This window comes from Syngnathus floridae, chromosome 11, assembly GCF_059516105.1.
Source record: "Syngnathus floridae isolate MCC-2025c chromosome 11, RoL_Sflo_1.0, whole genome shotgun sequence".
NCBI lineage: Eukaryota > Metazoa > Chordata > Actinopteri > Syngnathiformes > Syngnathidae > Syngnathus > Syngnathus floridae.
The window spans coordinates 13635071-13645000 of record NC_142423.1 but is presented as its reverse complement, the minus strand read 5'-3'; positions in this window follow the sequence as shown (position 1 = coordinate 13645000).

Genomic DNA, 9930 nt, shown 5'->3' with positions numbered 1-9930 from the left:
CCTAACTCACTCGCTCACACTCAACTACTCACTCACTCACTCACTCACTCAAACCCTAACCCTAAACCCTAACCCTAACTCACTCACTCACTCATTCAAACCCTAACCCTAAACCCTAACCCTAACTAGCTCACTCACTCACTCACTCATTCAAACCCTAACCCTAACCCTAACCCTAACTCACTCACTCACTCACTCATTCAAACCCTAACCCTAAACCCTAACCCTAACCCTAAACCTAACCCTGACTCACTCACTCAGACTCACTCACTCACTCACTCACTGACTCACTCAAACCCTAACCCTAAACCCTAAACCCTAACCCTAACCCTAACTAGCTCACTCACACTCACTCACTCACTCACCCTAACCCTAACCACAAACCCTAACCCTAACCCTAACTCACTCGCTCACACTCAACTACTCACTCACTCACTCACTCACTCAAACCCTAACCCTAAACCCTAACCCTAACTCACTCACTCACTCATTCAAACCCTAACCCTAAACCCTAACCCTAACTAGCTCACTCACTCACTCACTCACTCATTCAAACCCTAACCCTAAACCCTAACCCTAACCCTAACTCACTCACTCACTCACTCATTCAAACCTAACCCTAAACCCTAACCCTAACTAGCTCACTCACTCACTCACTCACTCATTCAAACCCTAACCCTAACCCTAACCCTAACTAGCTCACTCACTCACTCACTCACTCACTCACTCACTCACTCACTCACTCACTCACTCACTCACTCACCCTAACCCAAACCCTAACCGCAAACCCTAACCCTAACTCACTCACTCACACTCAACTACTCACTCACTCACTCACTCACTCACTCTACCCCTAACCCTAAACCCTAACCCTAAACCTAACCCTGACTCACTCACTCAGACTCACTCACTCACTCACTCACTGACTCACTCAAACCCTAACCCTAAACCCTAACCCTAACTTACTCACTCACTCACACTACCTCACTCACTCACTCAAACCCTAACCCCTAACCCTAACTCACTCGCTCACACTCAACTACTCACTCACTCACTCACTCAAACCCTAACCCTAAACCCTAACCCTAACCCTAACCCTAACCCTAACTTACTCACTCACTCACCCTAACCCTAACCACAAACCCTAACCCTAACCCTAACTCACTCGCTCACACTCAACTACTCACTCACTCACTCACTCACTCAAACCCTAACCCTAAACCCTAACCCTAACCCTAACTTACTCACTCACTCACACTACCTCACTCACTCACTCACTCACTCAAACCCTAACCCCTAACCCTAACTCACTCGCTCACACTCAACTACTCACTCACTGACTCACTCAAACCCTAACCCTAAACCCTAAACCCTAACCCTAACCCTAACTAGCTCACTCACACTCACTCACTCACTCACCCTAACCCTAACCCTAACCACAAACCCTAACCCTAACCCTAACTCACTCGCTCACACTCAACTACTCACTCACTCACTCACTCACTCAAACCCTAACCCTAAACCCTAACCCTAACTCACTCACTCACTCATTCAAACCCTAACCCTAAACCCTAACCCTAACTAGCTCACTCACTCACTCACTCATTCAAACCCTAACCCTAACCCTAACCCTAACCCTAACTCACTCACTCATTCAAACCCTAACCCTAAACCCTAACCCTAAACCTAACCCTGACTCACTCACTCAAACTCACTCACTCACTCACTGACTCACTCAAACCCTAACCCTAAACCCTAAACCCTAACCCTAACCCTAACTAGCTCACTCACACTCACTCACTCACTCACCCTAACCCTAACCCTAACCACAAACCCTAACCCTAACCCTAACTCACTCGCTCACACTCAACTACTCACTCACTCACTCAAACCCTAACCCTAAACCCTAACCCTAACTCACTCACTCACTCACTCATTCAAACCCTAACCCTAAACCCTAACCCTAACTAGCTCACTCACTCACTCACTCACTCATTCAAACCCTAACCCTAACCCTAAACCCTAACTCACTCACTCACTCACTCATTCAAACCCTAACCCTAAACCCTAACCCTAACTAGCTCACTCACTCACTCACTCACTCATTCAAACCCTAACCCTAACCCTAACCCTAACTAGCTCACTCACTCACTCACTCACTCACTCACTCACTCACTCACTCACTCACTCACTCACCCTAACCCAAACCCTAACCGCAAACCCTAACCCTAACCCTAACTCTAACTCACTCACTCACACTCAACTACTCACTCACTCACTCACTCACTCACTCACTCACTCTACCCCTAACCCTAAACCCTAACCCTAACCCTAACCCTGACTCACTCACTCAGACTCACTCACTCACTCACTCACTGACTAACTCAAACCCTAACCCTAAACCCTAAACCCTAACCCTAACTAGCTCACTCACACTCACTCACTCACTCACTCACTCACTCACTCACTCACTCACTCACTCACTCACCCTAACCCTAACCCTAACCACAAACCCTAACCCTAACCCTAACTCACTCGCTCACACTCAACTACTCACTCACTCACTCACTCACTCAAACCCTAACCCTAAACCCTAACCCTAACTTACTCACTCACTCACACTACCTCACTCACTCACTCACTCACTCACTCACTCACTCACCCTAACCCTAACCCTAACCCTAAACTTAACCCTGACTCACTCACTCACTCAGACTCACTCACTCACTCACTCACTGACTCACTCAAACCCTAACCCTAAACCCTAAACCCTAACCCTAACCCTAACTAGCTCACTCACACTCACTCACTCACTCACCCTAACCCTAACCACAAACCCTAACCCTAACCCTAACTCACTCGCTCACACTCAACTACTCACTCACTCACTCACTCACTCAAACCCTAACCCTAAACCCTAACCCTAACTTACTCACTCACTCACACTACCTCACTCACTCACTCACTCACTCAAACCCTAACCCCTAACCCTAACTCACTCGCTCACACTCAACTACTCACTCACTCACTCACTCAAACCCTAACCCTAAACCCTAACCCTAACCCTAACCCTAACTTACTCACTCACTCACCCTAACCCTAACCACAAACCCTAACCCTAACCCTAACTCACTCGCTCACACTCAACTACTCACTCACTCACTCACTCACTCAAACCCTAACCCTAAACCCTAACCCTAACCCTAACTTACTCACTCACTCACACTACCTCACTCACTCACTCACTCACTCAAACCCTAACCCCTAACCCTAACTCACTCGCTCACACTCAACTACTCACTCACTCACTCACTCAAACCCTAACCCTAAACCCTAACCCTAACCCTAACTTACTCACTCACACTACCTCACTCACTCACTCACTCACTCACCCTAACCCAAACCCTAACCCTGACCTCAAACCCTAACCCTAACCCTAACCCACTCACACTCAACTACTCACTCACTCACTCACCCTAACCCACTCACTCACTCACTCACTCAAACTCTAACCCTAAACCCTAACCCTAACTAGCTCGCTCACTCACTCACTCACTCACTCATTCAAACCCTAACCCTAACCCTAACCCTAACTAGCTCACTCACTCACTCACTCACCCTAACCCAAACCCTAACCTCAAACCCTAACCCTAACCCTAACTCACTCACTCACACTCAACTACTCACTCACTCACTCACTCACTCACTCACTCACTCACTCACTCTAAACCTAACCCTAAACCCTAACCCTAACCCTGACTCACTCACTCACTCACTCAGACTCACTCACTCACTCACTCACTCACTCACTCACTCACTCAAACCCTAACCCTAAACCCTAACTAGCTCACTCACACTCACTCACTCACCCTAACCCAAACCCAAGCCCTAACCACAAACCCTAACCCTAACTCACTCACTCACACTCAACTACTCACTCACTCACTCACTCACTCACTCAAACCCTAACCCTAAACCCTAAACCCTAACCCTAACTCACTCACTCACACTCAACTACTCACTCACTCACTCACTCACTCTAACCCTAAACCCTAACCCCAACCCTAAACCTAACCCTGACTCACTCACTCACTCACTCAGACTCACTCACTCACTCATTCACTGACTCACTCAAACCCTAACCCTAAACCCTAACCCTAACCCTAACTAGCTCATTCACACTCACTCACTCACCCTAACCCTAACCACAAACCCTAACCCTAACCCTAACTCACTCGCTCACACTCAACTACTCACTCACTCACTCACTCAAACCCTAACCCTAAACCCTAACCCTAACTTACTCACTCACTCACACTCACTCACTCACTCACCCTAACCCAAACCCTAACCCTGACCTCAAACCCTAACCCTAACCCTAACTCACTCACACTCAACTACTCACTCACTCACTCACTGACTCACTCAAACCCTAACCCTAAACCCTAAACCCTAACCCTAACCCTAACTAGCTCACTCACACTCACTCACTCACTCACCCTAACCCTAACCCTAACCACAAACCCTAACCCTAACCCTAACTCACTCGCTCACACTCAACTACTCACTCACTCACTCAAACCCTAACCCTAAACCCTAACCCTAACTCACTCACTCACTCACTCATTCAAACCCTAACCCTAAACCCTAACCCTAACTAGCTCACTCACTCACTCACTCACTCACTCATTCAAACCCTAACCCTAACCCTAAACCCTAACTCACTCACTCACTCACTCATTCAAACCCTAACCCTAAACCCTAACCCTAACTAGCTCACTCACTCACTCACTCACTCATTCAAACCCTAACCCTAACCCTAACCCTAACTAGCTCACTCACTCACTCACTCACTCACTCACTCACTCACTCACTCACTCACCCTAACCCAAACCCTAACCGCAAACCCTAACCCTAACCCTAACTCTAACTCACTCACTCACACTCAACTACTCACTCACTCACTCACTCACTCACTCACTCTACCCCTAACCCTAAACCCTAACCCTAACCCTAACCCTGACTCACTCACTCAGACTCACTCACTCACTCACTCACTGACTAACTCAAACCCTAACCCTAAACCCTAAACCCTAACCCTAACCCTAACTAGCTCACTCACACTCACTCACTCACTCACTCACTCACTCACTCACTCACTCACTCACTCACTCACTCACTCACTCACTCACTCACTCACCCTAACCCTAACCCTAACTCACTCGCTCACACTCAACTACTCACTCACTCACTCACTCACTCAAACCCTAACCCTAAACCCTAACCCTAACTTACTCACTCACTCACACTACCTCACTCACTCACTCACTCACTCACTCACTCACCCTAACCCTAACCCTAACCCTAAACTTAACCCTGACTCACTCACTCACTCAGACTCACTCACTCACTCACTCACTGACTCACTCAAACCCTAACCCTAAACCCTAAACCCTAACCCTAACCCTAACTAGCTCACTCACACTCACTCACTCACTCACCCTAACCCTAACCACAAACCCTAACCCTAACCCTAACTCACTCGCTCACACTCAACTACTCACTCACTCACTCACTCACTCAAACCCTAACCCTAAACCCTAACCCTAACTTACTCACTCACTCACACTACCTCACTCACTCACTCACTCACTCAAACCCTAACCCCTAACCCTAACTCACTCGCTCACACTCAACTACTCACTCACTCACTCACTCAAACCCTAACCCTAAACCCTAACCCTAACCCTAACCCTAACTTACTCACTCACTCACCCTAACCCTAACCACAAACCCTAACCCTAACCCTAACTCACTCGCTCACACTCAACTACTCACTCACTCACTCACTCACTCAAACCCTAACCCTAAACCCTAACCCTAACCCTAACTTACTCACTCACTCACACTACCTCACTCACTCACTCACTCACTCAAACCCTAACCCCTAACCCTAACTCACTCGCTCACACTCAACTACTCACTCACTCACTCACTCAAACCCTAACCCTAAACCCTAACCCTAACCCTAACTTACTCACTCACACTACCTCACTCACTCACTCACTCACTCACCCTAACCCAAACCCTAACCCTGACCTCAAACCCTAACCCTAACCCTAACCCACTCACACTCAACTACTCACTCACTCACTCACCCTAACCCACTCACTCACTCACTCACTCAAACTCTAACCCTAAACCCTAACCCTAACTAGCTCGCTCACTCACTCACTCACTCACTCATTCAAACCCTAACCCTAACCCTAACCCTAACTAGCTCACTCACTCACTCACTCACCCTAACCCAAACCCTAACCTCAAACCCTAACCCTAACCCTAACTCACTCACTCACACTCAACTACTCACTCACTCACTCACTCACTCACTCACTCACTCACTCACTCTAAACCTAACCCTAAACCCTAACCCTAACCCTGACTCACTCACTCACTCACTCAGACTCACTCACTCACTCACTCACTCACTCACTCACTCAAACCCTAACCCTAAACCCTAACTAGCTCACTCACACTCACTCACTCACCCTAACCCAAACCCAAGCCCTAACCACAAACCCTAACCCTAACTCACTCACTCACACTCAACTACTCACTCACTCACTCACTCACTCACTCAAACCCTAACCCTAAACCCTAAACCCTAACCCTAACTCACTCACTCACACTCAACTACTCACTCACTCACTCACTCACTCTAACCCTAAACCCTAACCCCAACCCTAAACCTAACCCTGACTCACTCACTCACTCACTCAGACTCACTCACTCACTCATTCACTGACTCACTCAAACCCTAACCCTAAACCCTAACCCTAACCCTAACTAGCTCATTCACACTCACTCACTCACCCTAACCCTAACCACAAACCCTAACCCTAACCCTAACTCACTCGCTCACACTCAACTACTCACTCACTCACTCACTCAAACCCTAACCCTAAACCCTAACCCTAACTTACTCACTCACTCACACTCACTCACTCACTCACCCTAACCCAAACCCTAACCCTGACCTCAAACCCTAACCCTAACCCTAACTCACTCACACTCAACTACTCACTCACTCACTCACCCTAACCCTAACCTCAAACCCTAACCCTAACTCACTCACTCACACTCAACTACTCACTCACTCACTCACTAACTCACTCATTCACTCTAACCCTAACCCTAAAACTAAACCCTAACCCTAACCCTAATTCACTCACTCACACTCACTCACTCACTCACTCATCCTAACCTTAAACCAAACCTCAAACCCTAACCCTAACTCACTCACTCTCAACTACTCACTCACTCACTAACTCACTCACTCACCCTAACCCTAACCTCAAACCCTAACCCTAACTCACTCACTCACTCACTCACACTCAACTACTCACTCACTCACTCACTCACTCACTCACTCTAACCCTAACACTAACCCTAAACCCTAACCCTAACCTTAACTCACACACTCACTCATTCAACCAACTCACTCACTCACTCACTCACTCACTCACACTCACTCACAGACTCACTGACATACTAACTCACCAACCCACTCACCAACCCACTCACTCACTCACTCACTCTAACCCTAAACCCTAACCCCAAACCCTAACCCAATCACTCATACTCAACTACTCACTCACTCACTAACCCTAAACCCTAACCCTAACCCCAAACCCTAACCCAATCACTCATACTCAACTACTCACTCACTCACTCACTCACTCACTCACTAACCCCAAACCCTAACCCTAAACCCTAACCCAATCACTCATACTCACTCACTCACTCACTCTAACCCCAAACCCTAACCCTAACCCCAAACCCTAACCCCAAACCCTAACCCTAACCCTAACTCACTCACTCACTCACTCACTCACTCACTCACTCACTCACTCACTCACTCACTCACTCACTCACACTCACACTCACTCACTCACACTCACTCTCACACTCACTCATTCACTCACACTCACACTCATTCTCACACTCACTCACTCAACTACTCACTCACTCACACTCACTCACACTCACTCACTCTAACTCACACTCACTCACTCACTCTCACTCACTCACTCACACTCACACTTACTCACTCTCACGCTCACTCACTCACACTCACTCACTCTCACTCACTCACTCTCACTCACTCACTCTCACTCACTCACTCTCACTCACTCACACACACTAACTCACTCAACTACTCACTCACTCTCACACTCACTCATTCTCACACTCACTCACTCACCCACACTCACTACCTCATTCACTCTCACACTCACTCTCACACTCACTCACTCACTCACTCACTCACTCACTACCTACACATATTGTCATATAAAGCAGTTAACCAAATGTCTGATTTTTATGTTTTAATTGGCGAATAAAAAAACAAAGAATAAAACACCAGACAAGTTTTAACATAAATGTTTATTAAAAAATAATATTAAAAGTAAATTTCAAACCAGCAATCCAATGTGAAATTGCAGTAGATATATTGGAAACAATATTTAGGCGTATATATGCATGTAGGTTATTTAAAAACTACTATAAGTGTTCTAAAATCAAGATTACCCATAGAGAAGCATCATCTCCCCGTTGTTACATCACGGCGCATGCACTCAAGTTAGCCGTTAGCTTGCATAAAAGAAGCGGTGTTTCACTGAGTGCTTCTTTCTTTCCTTGGCAAATCGTAAATGGACATTCTGGCTTACATAGCTCACGCCAGGAGACGCAACACCTTCACTGACTGACCCGTTGATGCACGGGAAGGCAGTTCACCCATTAACTCGTTCGCGAACGGGAAAGTCACGATTCGTTCCCTCACTAATGCGTTCTCGCGATGCTGGAAATGCAAATCACTCACTCACTCACAAATCCGTTCAGTTGGGGAACCGGAAAAGCAATTCACGACTCATTCGTAAACAGGAAGTGACGTCATTTTCTTCTTCGTTTTGCTCTACGGCATGGTGGCACCAGCTTCAACGCGCATTACCGACACCTGAAGTCATATGAAGTCATTCGGTCACTAACCCTAACAGTAGTAGTTACAATAGTTTATTCCTTACACTGTCTAAAACCTTTTTTCAAAAACGGTCACTTTCATTAACAAAAGAAATACAATTTAAAGAATATTTAGTATTTATTTTTATTCAATTATTCGACTCTCCATACATATATAGGAATAGAACTTTACGTCTTTTGTTGTAATATAACTGATTTCAATATAGAAGCTGGTGTAACGCTTAACAGATTTTTGTTGGTGGTGTGCCTCGAGATTTTTTCCAATGAAAAGGTGTGCCGTGAATGAAAAAAGATTGGGAAACACTGATACAGTGGATAGGGAGCGGAAGTGGTTGTACGGAAAAACATCAAAGCTGTGTAGTAGTGCGATGTTTTCATTTGAGGACGATTGACGGCGACGTTCGGTGCTCCTCCCTGTCGGGCTCCCTTCCCCCCACCACACAAAGAGCTAGCAGCTGCAATTGGGTTCGCCTGAGAAGCGACACTGGCGGCGGCATCCACGAGGGGTGGGGGAGGAAGTAAAGACCGAAGATGTAGACCGACCTCTTTGACCCCATGGCCACCAGCCGCTTGGGAATAATGAATATTAAAAATGAAAATAATCCAACGATAAGCATCGTGTCCTGCAGATTCTACAACCAGTTTCACCGCTAAAACGCGAAATTAGGTGGAAGTGTCTATGAGAACAGGATGTGAAAAACTGTCAAAGACACGTGCCAACAATAAAACGTAAGCATAACCAGCACATCATCAAATAAGGAAGAAACTTTTAAAGACACGGCTAGAGAAGGTTTCTACGATTGAACCCTGAGGAACAACACATTTGCTATGTTCCAGTCCTAAAACATAGCATAAGATGGGAGTTCATCCCAAATGAAAACATTTTATGAG